Source organism: Canis lupus, chromosome 30, assembly GCF_003254725.2.
Source record: "Canis lupus dingo isolate Sandy chromosome 30, ASM325472v2, whole genome shotgun sequence".
Lineage (NCBI taxonomy): Eukaryota > Metazoa > Chordata > Mammalia > Carnivora > Canidae > Canis > Canis lupus.
In genome coordinates, this window is record NC_064272.1 from 3,116,163 (window position 1) to 3,135,710 (window position 19,548).

At 35.2% G+C, this 19,548-nt stretch overlaps 1 protein-coding gene across 7 annotated transcripts in view; it reads right to left on the reverse strand.

Annotated features, from left to right (window-relative positions):
* The window catches only part of DPH6 (diphthamine biosynthesis 6), a 196,364-nt gene that overhangs the window by 15,590 nt on the left and 161,226 nt on the right, over positions 1-19,548 (reverse strand). For all 7 annotated transcript variants that reach the window (XR_007407500.1, XR_007407502.1, XR_007407501.1 and 4 more), the window contains 2 exons: positions 14,297-17,828; positions 12,709-12,796 (listed from right to left, as the gene is read on the reverse strand). The gene's annotated coding sequence lies outside the window, so the exon portion shown is untranslated. The remainder of the gene's footprint in view (positions 1-12,708; positions 12,797-14,296; positions 17,829-19,548) is intronic.

A 19,548-nucleotide genomic window follows, 5' to 3' on the forward strand; every position in this document is an offset into this window, starting at 1 on the left:
TCATTCTTGTATGTCCTAAGGTATCTCAAAAATTTGAATAGTAATAGAAACCTATACCTTACTTACCATATTAGTAAAAGATATTAATAGTTTGTGCAAGTTTTGGCAAGCATGCAAAAAAGTTGGAACACTCATGCACATTTTTGTAGGCATATAAATCGGTTCAACATTTACACAGTAATTTAACAAATGTTCATAGTCCATATTTGGAATATGGAAGATACAATACAGCTTTGGGAAAATTACATGGTCTTCATGATCTTGAGATAAGAAAATATTTTTCTTAAATGAAACACAAAAAGCATTAACCTTAAAAGACCAAAAAAAAAAAAAAAGATAAAGACATCCTTAAATGAGTGAAAAGTGAGGCCACAGTATAGAAGATGATACTGCAACACATGTGTCTAACAAAGGGCTTACATCTAAAATAGTAAAACAAACAAACAAACAAAATACTGATCACTGAAAAAGTATGACAGATAATCCTGTAAAAGAATGCACAAGAGGGGGCAGCCCCGGTGGCGCAGTGGTTTGGCGCCGCCTGCGGCCCAGGGCATGATCCGGGAGACCCTGGATTGAGTCCCACGTCTGGCTCCCTGCATGGAGCCTGCTTCTCCCTCTGCCTGTGTCTCTGCCTCTCTCTCTCTGTCTCTATGAATTAAAAAAAAAAAAAAATTAAGAATGCATAAGAGGGCAGCCCCGGTGGCACAGCGGTTTAGCGCCGCCTGTAGCCCGGGGCGTGATCGGGGTCTCTGTATGATGCCTGCTTCTCCCTGTGCCTGTGTCTCTGCCTCTCTCTCTCTCTCTGTCTCAATAAATAAATAAAATCTTAAAAAAAAAGAATGCACAAGAGACTAAACACTTTACAAAAGAGGATTTCCAAATGTCTAAAAAGCAAGTTATGAGTGAACTACCAATTAAGAATATAAGGCGATTCCAACTCACTAAGATGGCAAATATTAAAAAGACTGACAATATTGTCAGTGTTGGTGAGGCCATGAAGCAAATGGAACTCTAATAAACTGCTGGTAGGAATGCAAATTGCTTTAAGCACTTCAGAAAACCCAGCAATTCTACTAAAAAAAAGGCATATACACTTGAAGAAAAGCTCTGTGTAAAAGTGTTCATAGCACAATTATTTTTAATAACCATAAAATTTCCAAATGTCCATCTTTAAATGGATAAAGTATAGTATACCAATATAATGGAATACTCTTCAGAAAAAAGGTTAAAGGAAAAGAAGAAGCCAAGCTATCTTTATGACTGCATGGATGAATTTTATAATCATAATAGTTAGAAAAATGAAATGAAAGAAATCAGGTACAATACACAAGAATAAACACAATATTTTCATTTATGTAGAGTTCAAATACATGCAATTCCAAGTACCTATGGTATTAATTGTGAGAATGATGGTTAATATCAGGAAGGGGGTAGGAGCAGTGACTGGAAAAGGCATGAAGCTGAGAGGAGGGTGTTTATAATCTTGGGAATGTTTTATTTCCTAATCTGTGTAACAACGACACAGGTATGAGTACTTTATGAAAATTCACTTATCTGCATATTTGATTCTTACTCTTTCCTGTGTGTTAATACTTTAACAAAAAGGTAAGAAAGAAAAAAAAACAATTGTATGGATTTCCCTAAAGTGATCCTTCCAATATCATTTCATTCATGAATGGGTGACCCTAGACAGAGACATTTCTTTCTGCTTCTCACTTTGCACAGTCACCATCTTCTAATAAGTTTTGGTCATGTCATCTGTATTTTTAAACATTTTACCTCACCATCCTTTCTATATAACTTCATTTCTCTTTTTCCATGGAGTGAGAGACTATAACCTGGGTAGCATCACATAAGTAGTTTTGGTTGGGAGTTTTAGTCTGAATTGATCATGACTTTTTTAAAAATAAGGACAGTTCTCTTCTATTTTATAAAATGATTTCTCCTCTACCACCTATTTCTATTGTTTGACTGAAAGTTAGGGCCCCCAATTTTTCTTGCATATATCCCAGTTTTTTATATTATATTCTAGGCCATATCCTTGACTGGAAGGAAATTATTAAATTTTAAACTTGTTCTTGTATTTTGAACTATATTGTATGTTTCTGAACATCCTGTAAATCTCAGGTTACAAATACTTGATTTCAGGAATCCAAGTAGCTTTCTGAATGAATTTATCAATGTTTTTGGAAACACCTGGGTTTTCATTGAATTTTAAAATTTTTCACTCAAATATGTTATTTAAACACATGAAAGAATAAAGGAAAAATAATGAAGATAATGCTCATGGGTGAGTTTGAGAAAAATTTTAAACTGTCTTTTCTCAAATGTTATATAGTGCAGACATAAAGTAATTAACTTGGATTTTTAAAAAGGTCCAATTCTGAATATGGTATTTAAAAAGCATTCTATCTAAGGATTAATGTTATTGAGATATAATGTGCTTTAGACATGTAATTTTCTTATGAACATTTTTGAATCATCTTCCTTTTAGAGCCTTTGGTGCTATGTCTAGCTTTGAACTTTTTTTTTTTTTTTTTTGGTTTTGTTTCAATGAACATATTTGTGGGATAACAGCCAAGAAAAGGTGCCATTTGGGGAAGGAAAGGGAAAACATTTTGTTTGTTTTTTTTTTTTCCCTTGGTATATTTTTGTTTACGGAGTGAACACAGGTTGCCATCAAACTTTTAAATCTGAACAGCAGAGGTGACTGTGTCAGCATCACTTTGTTCCTAAAGTCTGTAGTTTTCCAAAACAGTGCAGTTGCCAGCTGACCTCTTTAGTTACTGCCACATTTAGACACTTTAACAAAAGCCTATTGTTGGGAACCCTCCTGCACTGTTGGTGGGAATGTGAACTGGTGCAGCCACTCTGGAGAACTGTGTGGAGGTTCCTCAAAGAGTTAAAAATAGACAGATCTGCCCTACGACCCAGCAATTGCACTGCTGGGGATTTACCCCAAAGATACCAATGCAATGAAACACCGGGACACCTGCACCCCGATGTTTCTAGCAGCAATGTCCACAATAGCCAAACTGTGGAAGGAGCCTCGGTGTCCATCGAAAGATGAATGGATAAAGAAGATGTGGTTTATGTATACAATGGAATATTCCTCAGCCATTAGAAATGACAAATACCCACCATTTGCTTCGACATGGATGGAACTGGAGGGTATTATGCTGAGTGAAATAAGTCAACCAGAGGACAAACATTATATGGTCTCATTCATTTGGGGAATATAAAAAATAGTGAAACAGAATAAAGGGGAAAGGAAAAAAATGAGTGGGAAATATCAGAAAGGGAGACAGAACATGAGAGACTCCTAACTCTGAGAAACGAACTAGAGGTGGTGGAGGGGGACGTGGGCGGGGGTGGGGGTGACTGGGTGACGGGCACTGAGGGGGGCACTTGATGGGATGAGCACTGGGTGTTATTCTATATGTTAGCAAATTGAACACCAATAAAAAATAAATTTCTAAAAAAAGCCTATTGTTTATCTTAAGTGGTATAATTTCATTTTTATGTATTGCTTGCTCAAGGTGAATTTATTTAGAGGTAGGATTAATGCTCTTAAGTTATTCCATCATTAAATTGCTTCAACAACACTGAGAAATTATTTTCAGCCACTAATTAAAAAATAAATGCAGCACCAGAATCCATCCACTACTTGCTTTCCTTCAGCACTGAGAAAACACTGTCATTAGGATTCCACTGGAAATAATTTATTTGACAACATATGACAAATTTCTACACCTAAATTTCTCACTTAAAATTTCATAGCTAAGTAGCTTGGGGAATATCTTTATTTTTCTTACATGATCCTTCAATAACAGACTTATAAGGTAGGTATATCACTAACCAATGGAGAGGCCATATAACATAGAAGTTAAAAGCAGAAGCATAAGAGCCAGTGTACTTATGTTTATCCCAGCAACTGACTACTTGTGTAAATTTGGCCTAATTAAACTATTAGATACCTCATTTTCATCATCTGTAAATTGGGGAAGACAATAGCACCTAACTCATAGGGTTATTGTGAGGACAAATGAGTTAACAGAGTGCCTGGAACGTAGTAAATATTAACTAAAATTTAGCTAAATTCCTCATTCTTTTAGGGAGGGGAGGGGTCAGTAGGGAGTATCTGAAGATGCTAAATCAGTAGAGACAAATGTACCGCATAAAGGCATGTCATCTTCCAAAAGACCTAAAAATAGAAACTGCTAACTATAGAAGAATGGGAAGTAAAGATAGACACCTACTTTTCCTCAAATCCAATAAAACTAGGATGATAATAGCATAAAAATAAGTGCATGTGCTCGTTAAATACAAAACCACTGCCTCCTCTCACTGTGCCTTCTCACTTTGTTATTTCTGTTATTCCCCATACTTTTTGGAAGTGCCTTTATGATTTCAAACATTTCCTATGCCCTGTTTCTCAAAGGCTGAGCATATAAACACAATCACATGAGCTGAGGAACCTGCAAACCACAAGAAGAAAAATAAAGATTACCACATACAAGTTTCTGTACTTTTCCATCTCTACAATTTTGAACTGGGTTGTGTAAAAATTCCTTGGCTTCAGCTTCCAGCTCCTTAAACTGATATTTATTTTTTTATAATAAATTTATTTTTTATTGGTGTTCAATTTACCAACATACAGAATAACACCCAGTGCTCATCCCGTCAAGTGCCCCCACCTCAGTGCCCATCACCAATTCACCCTCAACCCCTGCCCTCCTCCCCTTCCACCACCCCTAGTTCATTTCCCAGAGTTAGGGGTCTTTATGTTCTTTCTCCCTTTCTGATATTTCCCACACATTTCTTCTCCCTTCCCTTCTATTCCCTTTCACTATTATTTATATTCCCCAAATGAATGAGAACATACAATGTTTGTCCTTCTCCGATTGACTTATTATTAAACTGATGTTTAGATCAGTTCTTTATACTCTTCATCCCAGTACCAAGGTTTGGATTTGTTTAACTTTATAACTGATTCACTGTTACAACAGTAGCCCTTTTTGTTAAGTCAGCTGTATCTTCTCTAATTTATTGGATGCTAATAATGGTAATAATTAGTTTTATTCTGCTTCTCATAATAACTCATCTTCCCAAACAGGTGAATTATTTCTGTGTTGAAAACTATGCCTGCCTTCTGTGCCTATGTTGGCTTTCTCAAATTTTTGGTTATTCTTGGTTACCAGTTATGTATATGGATAAGCTTCTAGATTCCTGATCATTGCTACTTGCAGTATAACTCCTTGGTCCAAGTGATAATCATTTCTGTCCTGGTTCTGAGTATACTGATTTTATGTGCTCTGGCCATGCACCAAGGCCTATTCATGTAGGCCACTTATCTGGATTCAAGTACTCCTGCTCTTGTGAGGCCACCCATAGCCTACATCTTGGGCATGAAATCCTCCTTTGAGAATCTCTCCATCAGAGTTAAATCAATATACTTGTGACTAGTCTGGCTTTATATGGCAGATCCAGCTGCCTTGAGAGGAAGCTACTGATGGAATTGTTCTATCATCTGTAATTATATTACTAGCCAGCCAGTCAGAGTTAATCCTTCCCAGTTTACCACCACTGACTCTAATATTTGGTTTATAAATGTCATGCTACATGCTTTATATATTGATGAAACCCCCCAGATAATGCACTCATTTTAAAGAAAATGTTAATATAAGGTATATACCATATTCATAAATCAGAAGTCTCAGTATTGCAGAAATCTCCATTCTCTCCTACCTAGTTTATATATTTAATGTATTTCTGACCTAAATTCCAGAATTATTTTGGTTGAAAAATGACACATTGATTCTAAAATTTTCATGGAAATACTAAGGGCTAAGAATTGCCATGATAATTTTGAAAAACAAAGCTGGAGGCAATCAAGACATACTTAAAAGCTGCTTATAATTCAGATGGTGCAGTACTAGGGCAAAAATCGACAAATCAACCAAAAAAACACAGCAACAATTTGGGGCACAGTTATATAAATAGTTAATTTTGAAAAAAAGATAACAGTATAGACTACTGGAGAAAGAATTTTCCTTTCAGTCAATGATGATGGTTCAATTGTATATGATTATGGAAAAGATAAAATCTGAACCTCACCTCACTCTATACACAGAAATCAATATTGGGGAGACTGTAGATCTAAATGTAAAGGGTAGGGGTGCGTGGGTGGCTCAGTCGGTTAAGCATCTGCCTTCTGCTGTGGTCATGATATCTGGGTCCTAGGATTGGTCCTAGGACCGAGCCTCGCATCGGGCTTCATGTTCAGCAGGAAGTCTGCTTCTCTCTTTCTCTCCTTCTGTCTCTCCTTACTCCTTGGTCTGTCTGTCTGTCTCTCAAATAAATAAAATCTTTTTAAAAATTTAAATGTGAAAGGTAAATGATAAAGCTTCTAGAAGATAACATTTCTTCATAGCTTTGGGCTTGAAAATGTGCTCTTAAATATGACATTGAACACATCAACCATAAAGGAGAAAGTGAGAAATTGCCCTACACTAAATGAACAAATTCTGTTCCAAAAAAGATACCATTAAGAGAGCAAAAAGGCAAGCTATGGAATGGGAGAAGGTATATGCAATAGACATATTTAACAAAGGGTCATATTTAGAATATATAAAGGACTCTTATAAATCAATAAAAAGGATAGTTGGTCCAGTACAAAAATAGATAAGACACTTAAACAGGCATTTCATAAAAGAGATAACCAAAATAGCCAGTATATATATAAAAATGTACTCAATCTCACAAATAATTAGAGAAATGGAAATTAAACCTGCACGGAGATACCACAACATACCAGTAGAATGTACAAAATTGGAAGACCCAACACTACAAAGTGTTGGCAAGAATGTGGAGTGAAAACAATACACTGTACACTGCTGGTAGAAGTGGAAACTGACACTAGTACTTCAAACGTGGTCAGCATCATTTAAGACTGAACATGTGTAAACCTATAGTACTTTACTTTTTATTGTGTACCCTTCTCCAACATTGAATTTTTTTCATATGAATGCTTAAAGGTGTGATAAACAGTAAGCTTTAGGTATTTAACTCAGATATCTAATAGCTTAAACATTTTATCCTTATTATTGGAAGCAGGAACTATAAAAAAAACCTATTCCTATTTGCCAATTATAAAATCGAATCATCTATCAAAGCTAACTGGTCTCTGAAAATTCTGTATATGGAATTACTAGTATATGGAAATACTAAATTACATACGTAATTTTTAAATCACATTTTACTTCTAGTTACTTTTAAAATTAGCACAGTGATCTCAGAAGTGAAGAAAATACTCATGTTTCATGTAGTACTCAGTAAGTATTTACTGAGTACCTTTGGTGTGTTTGAATCGTGACCACTCCCTCTTCACCCTACTCTGTGGCACCAAGGACCCACATTCTAGCTGGGAAACAGGGTATAAGCAAAGTGGAAGTAAAATACATCCCACCATAGGTAAGGATAAGTGTTAATGAGACATATATAACAAGGACATATCGTAGACTAGTGTCAGAGTAGGTTTGTGGCATTCATAGATAGGGCAGCCAAGGCAGGCCTTCCTAAGCAGGTGACATGCTCCCCGGCACAAAGTAAGTCATGTGGATCTCTGGGAGAAGAAGGTTCCAGGCAGACTAAACTGCAAGTGCAAAGGCCTATAACACTGTCTGAAGTTTCCGCAAAAGGAAGCTGTCTTACTTACATTTTGTCTTTTGGAACTTACACTAGTTACCCTACCCATTTGCTTTTTTTTTTTTTTTAATAAAAATTTTATTTATTTACTCATGAGAGACACACAGAGAGAGGCAGAGACACACAGAGAGAGGCAGACCTCCATGGAGGGAGCCTGACATGGGACTCCATCCCCGGTCTCCAGGATCACACCCTGGGCTAAAGGCAGAGCTAAACCGCTGAGCCACCCAGGGTGCCCTACTTTGTACTGCAATTTAAGATGTTCCAAGTTTTTGAAGCATTATATATTTTAGTTCTTGCTGAGCAGTTATAATCTAGCTACTTTGTAAAAGCCTTCTAAAATTGACCTTCCAAAATCAAATATAATCTTACTATCCAAAAAGTCCTCACTAAAATCTCCAGGGAAGGTTCTTTAAGCCATGTTTAGAGTCTCTGAACTGGAAGTCAGGTGGTAATGTGCTCCAGTCCCATCCCTGATGGTAACTTGCTGAGAAGTCTCCAACTTCTCAGGCCTCAGTTTCCTCATCTATGTAAGGGACAAGTAAATTGATTTGGGTGTCTTGAGTCTACCTTTTATTCAATGAACAGAGTAGTTTTGAATAACCTTAGACTGAACTCTGCAATTTAACTCTCTACTTTGCCCCAATAAACATTGAAACTTGCCACCTTATACTGGCCCATTTTACTCCTTAGTTATCTGCCCGCCTCCTGACCAAATAACTTTTCTGGACCCTCCTAGTTATAAGGGCATGGTACTGTGACTGTACCTTGTTTATTAAACCCTTCTAGACTTAAAAGCCTGCTCTGGTTAGTTTATTTATCTTCACATAACAAGAATTATCAAAACGCAAACTCACTAGGATAAAGTTAGGAAAACACTGTGAAAAACTGCTAATGACTTCTTTTTTTTTTTTTTTTTTTTAAGATTTTATTTATTTATTCATGAAAGACAGAGAGAGAGGCAGAGACATAGGCAGAGGGAGAAGCAGGCTCCCTGCAAAGAGCCTGATGTGGGACTCGATCCCCAGGACTCTAGTATCACACCCTGGGCCGAAGGCAGGTGCTCAACTGCTGTGCTACCCAGGTATCCCTAATGATTTATTTCCTGATTGTGCAAATACAGAGCCTGCCATATCTGGGCAGAAACATACCCAGGACAGTTTTCAAGCAGCTGCCTTTTATGTAGGTAAGTCAAGCAAGGCAGCTGGAACACTTTTCATGGAATAAAAGTATTCCTTATATAGTTTAAAATGCTCATTTTTTTTTTCTGAAAACCAAAAACAAGAAACAAAAAAGTCTTCATCTTAATCCTTTAATACAAATTGAATACACACTGTTACCAGTAGATTGTAAGTTCTTTGAGGGCAGGACCTATTCCCTATCTGTCTTTGCACCTCAGTGACATAACATAGTAATGCCACACAAAATACACACTCACTACATGCTGGTAGGTTGACTTATATTCATAATTTTCTGCCACTGTTTTCTGGCCCCCTGTGGCATAACACTCTCTCTCTTGCTTGTAGATCTCACAAGGCTATGTATTACCTTTAACAGGCAGCATTTGTCTCCTCCTTTCTCCCAGCTTCACCTGGTAACTCCCAGACACCCGAATCCCCCCAAAATCTAGGTCAGGTGCGTTCCTCGCTCTCTGTCTCTCTGTTTCTCATATCTATTTGTATAATTATAGGTACTATCCTCACCAGACTCTAAATCCTGTGAGGGCAGACAATAAGTTCTCTGTGGTACACCTAGCATCTAGCACAGTGCTTGGCACAGGATAGGTGTAGATGCTGTTTTTAGGCAGGCAGGCTTGAGTGATGGAATGAAAAGGGCCACAGTGATTACCTGACTGAATACAGACAGGCTCATCAGGTGACCCTCCTCCAAATCCCCATAGGCCCTAATTGACAAATGGACTACTTACAACTAGGCACAATTAACAGAAAAGGGAGAAGTCCCTACATCGCATACCTCCTAACCTTCCCCCGTTAAAAACAGCCCCCACTCGCTGCGTCATTGCAGACAACCTCTCCTCTGCCTTCCTGCCCACTCTCTTGAGGTGTATTCAATAAACTTCCATCTTCTTTTTTCAGCCTCAGGTGAATTCTTTCACCTGGGAGGGGGGCACTGGCTTCCACCTGATTGTTGCCCCACAGTTGGGGCTCCCATCCGATTGGACAGACACCCCATTTAGGAACCACAATAGGTACTAAAAAGTGTTTGCTGAATAAATGTTATGAAAGGAAGGAGTCCTAGGATGTAGCTGGCCAAAAGAAGAAAAGGTACTTAAAGAAATAGGTGATAAGAGGAAAAGAAGACTTAAAATTATTTTATCAAGGAAGATAAATCAAAGTCCTGAAAAATTATTTACAACTAATGCTACAAAATTAAACTGAAGAATCCTCATAGATCACAATCCTTAATATTTAGATTTATTCCAAATAGGTAAGAACATAATGCCAGTAGTGCAAGCACAGATACATCCTCAGGAGTCAGTAAAAGATATTAGAAACAGTATAAATTAATGGTTATTGAGGAGCACTGAAGCATGAGAAACTACAGTATCAAGTGATTACAGTGTACACTAGCAATCCAGAAAGTATTGACTTCTCAGATTATAACACACCAATGCTATCTGGCAATATCTGTCATTCTATAAAATACAGGGAAATAGAGTTGTGAAGGATAGGAGGGGGGTCAGCTTTCAAGAAAGTAATAAACATTAAGAAAAAACTCAGTCTTAATTTTACTATTGCTTAAGCTCAGTTTGAAATTCTTTTTTTTTTTTTTTTTCAGTTTGAAATTCTAAATTCTTAAATTTAGACTTCTAAATTCCTCTGGCAAAATTTATCTTCTTTGGGGGTTATTAGATCAATTAACCTTGGAAAAGGAAGGTTAAAAGGACTTCTGTGGGCCACATTCTCACAGTATGAACGACAACAGGCAGAAGCCTGAGTGAACTGCTAGTAGGGTTCAAGGAAAGGTCTACACTAGCAGATGATCAGCTCAGTTCTTGCTAAAATTTGGCAAAGAAATACACTGTGGTTTCTTTAGATGACAGCATCATAATTCATTTAGCTCTCCTCTACCTTTTCACAAAAAGGCCAAAACCCCACAGGAAATGTGAGCACTGAGCTTTTCTACCCAGGATCAAAAACTGACTATTTTGCCAGAAATTAAAAACAAGATAGCTAAAACAGTAAATACACAGTAATGTGTTGAAAGAAATAGTCTGCTGGATTGGCCAGTGACACAATGCATCATTTCTATTTTAACTTCTGATGGATAGAAATGTAAAAAAAGAAAAAAAAAGAGAAAAATATTTGGATTGGCAGACTTCCATGAAAATATAATGAAATCCAAATAAATGTTAAAGAATCTCTTTGCATTAATTTACAGATTTACACTAAACACTATATCTTTAATGGCAAGTTTGATTATACATTTCTAGCTGATTTCCAGGCAGTTAAAAGCTAGCTTAAGGGCCATCTAGAAGGCATGATTTCTTTTCTTTCCACAAAATGCTAAAGCTTCTTTATCATTCTGTATTCAGCCATGAACTCAGCTGCACAAGCCAAATATAAAGATTTTATGGGCCAATCTATCATGTGAATTCGTGAACAAGAATATAAGCCTACTCATGCAGACACTAAGGGTGATTTCCATTTTTATGAATGAAAAAGAACCCTGCATAAACATTCTTTATTTAAAGTTTTAAATGAAGAAAGATGCAAAACAAAATGGGAGCATTTTGTTTTGTATGTCAATATCTTGTAAGAGGGGCAAAGTCAGGGATCTGGCTCACATGATTCCCAAGACAGCAGTATCTCCTTTGCATTAAGTACATAAATGAGATTTATGGTCACTGACCTAATCTTAGATGCCAAAATGTAGCAGGAACAGCTTTCTGAAAAACTTAATTTAAAATTATGGTGTTAACAAAAGCACTTTAAGGAAGCAGACAACACTGCCTGCGTGCATGCACACACGCATCTGAAGAACTGACTCCAGAAAGGAGCCTTGGTTATTTGCATAAAGCTTTACAACACATTTCTGAGATAATCCAAATCCACAGGTTTTACTTTTTCTTCCTACCACTCTGATGTTTATGAATTTTTAAATAAATGCATGTCGCCAGACAGTTGGTTTTCACCACAAAAGGTCATTTAATGCCAGACATTCATAGATTCAGGTTTTGAGGAGGCTTAGAATAAACAAAAATAAATAAACCTGTTTATTCCTTTTCTGAATTTTAAAAGCAGTTTCCTTCCTTACTAAGAACTTAACTAGATCAGCACCTTGGAGAAAAGGCTTGAGCAGCTGCACTTGTAACACTCTATTCATTGAATGAGAGAAAGGCAGCTGAGATACTGCAAATCCACTGCTAACCACTTGGAGAATTTCCTGAACACACTGGTTTTTTTTTACCTGAAAAAGGAAGGCAGAAAGAAAGAAAAGAAAGAAAGAAAGAAAAGAAGGAAAGAAAGAAAGAAGGAAGGAAGGAAGGAAAGAAAGAAAGAAAGAAAAGAAAGAAAAGAGAAAAAAAGGAAGAAAAATATAAAGAAAGAAAAAAAAGAAGAGGAAAGCAAGAAAACAGTAAATGAAACCTATACTGACAGATGTCAACACTTCCTTAATATAGTCCTATAAAACAGAATTCCTGGAAAATAAAACAACCTGCGAATAAAACATCAAGTTGAAGAAACACATCCCTTCCTTTATCATTGGATATTAACAAGTGAACTATGCATATTTAGAGAGGGTAAATGTATGTAAAAAAATGTTTTTCTAATGATTTAAATTTTTTTTACTTTTAAATACAGTTTTGAGGCACATGTACATTTCAGGTATACCAAAATAAACCATCTCCCTGAAACAGATTAATCACGTCACTATGCAATACAGACATAGGGCTAAAAAGATTTTCAAACAATATCACTAAAATTTTTAAATTAAAATGAAGGGTTCAAAAGAACATTGAATTATTTAAATTACCTGAACATTCAATTCTAAATTCCTGTCTTAGGTCAGGTTGTCCAAGAAGAGAGTGAACTTGGCTGTAATTTCTTTGCGAGGTGAATCCCTGAAAGCGGAGTGAGGAGACATGGGGAATGAGACAGGGAAAGAAAAACCAATAATGCTATTGAGTTCATTAATGATCTGGGCAACCAAGGATCAATTCTACTGGGGATTCTCTGAGGAACTCTGTAGAATGTGCCTCAAAACTGCTCATCTGAAGGATGTCAGGCTGGTGCCTTTATTCACAATATCCTGTTTCCCGTTAGTTGAGGGCTGCTGCAGGTGGCAGTAACTCCCTCGCTCTTCCAGGCTTCGTTGGCATAAGGGCTAAGTAAGGTCCCCTGGCGTCAAGAGAAAGCTCCAGGATAGAATAGAGAAATATACAGATCAAGCTTCTGGTAGAACACTATGGGTGTGCCTAGACCTGTTCAATTCTGCTGTAGCTGGAATCAGAGGTAAGGTGACAGCACATGATAAGGGCATCAGATACTTACACGTCAGATGCTGGGTCATCTACAAAGTTTTCACTACATTGAATCAGCTCATGGAACACAGATTGGTAAGATTCTCCATAAATTCAAAGTTTTTGCTTTCATTATTATTCCTAAATTTTAAAAAGCTGAAAATAATCTAATTTATAAAAATAATTTATGTGTGTGTGTAACCAATCCAATTTCCTTTCTGATTAACATTTGTGTATGTGTATATGTGTGTACTTTCAAAGAAATTAATGTTTAAACTAGACAAAAGGATAGGGTGCCTGGGTGACTCAGTCTAAGTATCTGACTCTTGATTTCAGCTCAGGTCATGATGTCAGGGTTGTGAGATCGAGCCCCGTGTTGGGCTGCCCACTTTGTGAAGTCTGCTTGAGATTCTCTGCCTCTGCTCCTCCCACTTGCTCTGCCCCCTGACCCTGGCTTGTGGGCCCTCTCTCTCAAATCTTTGTACTAGGCAAAAGGATAAATTAGAAATTTAAAGAAAAAGAGGAAAGAGAAAGACTCAATGATGTGAAAGGAGAGAAAGAAAATGTATTTATGACAACTAATTTTCACATTTTGTTAGCCCTACAAACTTATTTAAGTGGAAAATAATGTAATTTGATCAGTTTATTGTTTTTTATCTCAATAATAATGAACAATCTGGTCTGGATTTTTCAAATGGTTGTGTCAGCATCACGAGCACATTGTCTTAATTGTACTTTTTAAAAAAGATCATATATTATGGTGGTTAAAATTGCTTAGGTTTTGAGGTCAGATACTTATGTTTAAATTTTCACTCTACAACTTACCAGCTGTGCAAAATGGTGACAATGACATATTCAGAAATTGGTACTTTAGAGTTAAATTATATTAGGTTATGTAAAATATCTGAAGCCTTCAGGAAAGTGTCCAATGCCTAAAAACTGCTTAGTAACACTGGTTATTGGTATTATTATTGTTTATATTCTGCAAATATTAGGTGGTAAAAAAGTTCCAACAGCGAGTTTTGTGCGTATCCTATACTAATATACTACAAAGCAATAAGGGAGAAAAAGAGCATGTAACTGAGTAAAATACAGACTTACAATTTGGTAGAGGGTGAGTCAATGATTTCCAGTGGGAGGTGGAGTTTCACTTTGGTCTTCTTCCTCTGCTAGAGTGGGGATGTTGTTCTCATTACAGTTCACCTCACATGAGCAATTACCTATAAACAGCTTGTCTGAGGATGCCAAATGCTAAGAAAAAAGATTAGTGAGCAGAATACGAAATGATGAATCAGGAAGCTTTAAGAAAAGCTGAAATTGGATAGGTAAGTATAATTTACATTTACTCAAGATGAAACTAAGAGAAAAAGCAAAATACTTAGGAAAATGCAATATATGAGAATGGCAAACAAGTTGATATTGGTGACACTGCATAGTCACTGACCAGTGGAGAATAATACAAGTGCCACTACGGTCACACAACACTTGGAGTAGCACAATCATACAAAGCAGCAAAAGCATTATACAACAGTGTAGAGCTGTGAACTGCTTAAGGGAAAAATACATAGCTGTTAAAAGCAGAAGAGACAAAGTAAAAGTGCATCATATAAAAAAAAAAAATTCCAGATCATGCAGTATCAGGCCAGCATTAGAAACTCGTATGTTAGTGCCCATTAATAAATGAGTTCAGTTATATAGATTAATACATAAACGTTGTGGAAAATAGGACAAAGTAATATAAACAAACACACATAAAGTACCAGACATACATTTAAGAAACTAAATTTACATTAATCTGTGTTAAATCTGTTATTGCACATTGGTGTAATGCTTCTAAATTACCATAGAGATCTAAAGCACACCAAATAGACAGAAGATATCCATTTTAATTCTTCAAAGTCCTCAAATTTCAAAAGTGGAATACAGAAGGATACTTACTTGAGATTCTATAATTTTAGCTTTAGAAGAAACATCAGTTTTTAAAAGATGAAAACTAAGTTTATTTTTTCCTCCAAGATTTTATTTAATTTCAAATTCGTTAACAAATAGTGTAGCATTAGTATCAGTCGTAGAATCTAGTGATTCTACTTACATTTAACACCGAATGCTCATCACAAGTACCTCCTTAATGCCCATCACTCTTTTAGCCCTTCCCTCTACCAACAAACCCTCAGTTTGTTCTCTATAGGAAAACTAAGTTTATTTTAAAATATTTTATTTATTCATAAGAGACACAGAGAGAGAGGCAGAGACATAGGCAGAGGGAGAAGCAGGCTCCCTGTGGGGAGCCTGATGCGGGATTTGACCCTAGGACCCTGGGATCACCCTGAGCTGAAGGCAAATGCTCAACCGCTGAGCCACCCAAGCCTCCCAATAAGTTTATTTTAAAGAATAACTTTCATCAATTAATCCCAACAGGTGACTGGATTTCTAACAAAGTTTGGTTTAAAACAGACACACAAGCTATATATATGAAAGGTAAATTTGTATATCACAATAGAAAATAAAGTATATTTCCCTCCAGTTTTTCAAATTGGTTTCCAAGTGGTTTTTTAAACTGGGTTTTCAAATAGAAACATAATGCTCTTATTACACGGGTTTCACAATATGAACTTGAGAAAAAGTTAAATGTTTTCCTGTAAAACTAACCAATAAATTTTAGAGAAGTCAAAGATGATTAATGCATGCTCATCAGGTCTGTTTTTCTCAGTAATATTAAATGGGTGTTCAGTAATTTATGGTTTATATGATTTCCTTCTTTTGGGTAGTTAAATGAGAATGCTACTCAGCCTAGTATTCCTGCCACTCAGTTTTAATATTTATCAATTCAAGGCTAATCTTTTTCATCTATCCTTTCAACCACTTCTCTTTATCCTCACTGTGATTATGTTGAAGGGAATCCCAGATATCATAGCACTTCATCTGTATATATTTCAGTAAGTTAAGATAGAGAACTCATTTTTTTCTTTTTAAATAAAATTTTAATACAATTATCATACCTAAAAAAGTAATTCCTTAGTATCAATTATGTTGTCAGTTCACATCAAAATTCGATGGACTAAAACAAAATGTAAGATATCTTAGCATATCGTACAATAAATGGCCAAAGCCAAATACACACAACTAATCTGAATATGTGTCTTAGTTTTTAAAACACACTTGGTAATTAATTGCATGTTGTTTTCAGATGAATTGTTAACAGGTAAAGTTCTTAAGTATCCGATATTATTTATTTATTTATTTATTTATTTATTTATTTATTTATTTATTTATTTATTTTTAATTTTTTATTTATTTATGATAGTCACAGAGAGAGAGAGAGAGGCAGAGACACAGGCAGAGGGAGAAGCAGGCTCCATGCACCGGGAGCCTGATGTGGGATTCGATCCCGGGTCTCCAGGATCGTGCCCTGGGCCAAAGGCAGGCGCCAAACCGCTGCGCCACCCAGGGATCCCGTATCTGATATTATTTAATTTAAGATCTCCATTAAAGATTTTGACTTTAAGATTCAGTACTCACCAATGAGTAAAAGTGTGTTCACTTTTTTTCTGTGAATAGTCATGCTAACTTGCATTAACACACGCACATAAACCAAAAAGAGATGCCCATAACAGGTCTTTTTGGTTATACTGCTACCTTATTTTCTACTACATATCACATCAGGTTCTAATAACTATTTTTATCTATGGTGACAATGAATAGACAGCACTCTAGACTACTGCAGAAGATGGCTTTTAAATCAATCATCCTTTGACAAATTAGAGTTGGCCAATTCACTTCAACTTAATTCAATAAATATTGAATGCCTACTAAATACCTCTGTGATATTATATGTACTGTGATGTTAGCAATCGCTAAGAGAGAAATGATGTTCCCTCTCATCAAGCTTATAATCTAGTGTTGTAGAAAAACTAAAAATATCCCAAAGTAATAAATGCCTATATGATCTATTGCTAATATTTAGGAAATGTGATATTTAAAACAATCTCTAGCAACATTTGTTTCTCATGTCCAAAATATGATTTTATTAGGAAACAAATGAGGAGAAGCAGAAAGTTTTGTATGTAGAAAACTACTCAATTAAAATTAATGAGACTAAACCGATTAGCCTAAGTTTTTTCTCTGGATAAGGCATTCATTACTTTCTATGTTTAGCTGTTAGCTGTGTTTAAGGCAGGTGAAATAATTTATAATTAAACCTGAAATAATCAATTACGAATAGTCTGAAACATCAAGTCAATGTTTTTATTATTAGATACCTTTTTTTTCAGAAGTTTGTGATTACCACTGATGATAAAGGGAAGTCAGACAAGAAAGAAAAAGGATTAGAGTGACACACACTATGTTCAAAGAGAAAATGTAACTGCCAATTCTAAATCCATTTAAAAATGGTCTCTATCTTTAGAAAAAATATTTGTTCCAAGCTAAAAGCCCCATTATATGCATTGGAATAGAACCTTAGCTTGTAATTAGGGTTGAGTAAAAAATGTAAACCAGAAATTCAGATATACATAAATACTTAACCTGAATATGGAAAAAAAGTCTCCAGTTAAGTGAAAGCTGTATATTTGAAAGTTCTCAGGAGATTCAATTACCATTCCTCATTCTTTCAGTAAACACAGTTCAGGAGAGGCTTAAAAGGAAGTTATAATAAGTTTAGATTCCCAAAGGATTTATATTCTCTTGTTAGATATTCACTTATTTAGGCAAATAAATGACCAAGTGATAGATATCAAATTGAATCAACAAAAAGAAGCAATATGTATATGTACAATAAGCAATAAGTAGTATATGATATAATATATTGTAAAATATTTTCCTATGTGTGTACCATGGTTTAAATTATAAACAAAGTAAAAAATAAGTCAATAATTTTGTTCTGAACTTTAGTTATAAAAAAGACTGAAAATTATTTATGTATTATGTTTACAGTTAAAGAATGTGCAAAAATATAAGCAGATAGTTTCTATCTTATTTCAAACTGAACTTGAACTATCTTTGGGCCTAATCCAGGGAAATTACTTTTAAAAGAGTGAAGAATCTTATTTTTAAAGAGACTTGAATCTTTCCCTCTGGTTAAACTATTAGAAGAAAATACTAGAAATGTAATGTACAATACGATGACTATGGCTAACATTGCTGTAGATTATACAGGGACATTGTTAAGAAAGTAAATCCTAAGAGTTCTCATCATGAGGAGAATAAGTTTTCCCTTTCTTTCTTTTTTTTTCTTTTCATTGTATCTATGAGAAGATAGATATTAACTGAATTTATTGTGGGGATCATTTCATTATATATGTGAATGAAACCATCATGCTATACACCTTATATTGTGATGTATGTCAAGTATTTCTCAATAAAAAGTTTTTATATGTTTGAGTTGGATCAACAATCTATGAACTTACACATTTATATAAAAGGATCAACAAAGACTGTGAAATATGGAGCTGCAAAGTGTCATATTAGTGTTTGCTCAATAAGGATAGAATTTTTGATGTAATGTGGCACCTAACATATTGTAACATTCATTGTGAAAATACTATCACTTAAATAACATAGCAATTTAAACATTTTCTATGATTACAGTATCCATTTTCAAATTAATAGATACTAAATATTGATATTATTTAATAATATTAGCTTTATTAAATATTAGCTAATTTATAATATTTGACACTGGCCTGTTTTGCTGAGGTGTTGCATTAATCATCAATTCTTGTTGACATTTTTTCTATTCTGTCTACAATTATATTACTGCTTCCAAGAACTTCAATTCCTAACCCCACTTTTAGTATGCTGAAAAGGCCAAATATAATAAAAACATTACACTGAAATAAATTCTTGTTTTCTCACAGAAGTTCTGTATTTGCAACAAATTGAAGCTACCCCCTACCTTTAATGTGTAAGTATAGATTGTGTCCTTAGATTATAAACCATTAAAGAATTACAAAAGGTTACTGCCTAATTTTAGCACAGTAAGAGAAATTTAGGAGCAAAAAAATCCCAACAAATCATTCTCCATGTTGATTCTTGCCCTTTTTCTCAGATGCATAAATTTTAAACAACTATAATCATACCATAGGCTCAACTGTGCCTTTCATTTAAGGTATGTAATATGCAATTATCAGTGTTGTATAATAAATATTTTCAGTGGATGTATTCCATTGAGTTGGAGTACAGTAATTTAACTATTTCCATTAACAAGAAAAAGGCAAGGGTGTCCATATTTAAAATGCTTAGAAGAATATCTGGTATATACAGTTAAGTTCAGCATTAGAGTTGCCTTATCATTATTATCATTTTCACTGCAATTGTTATTAAAGTACTGAAAAATAAAACTTAAAAAGAATAAG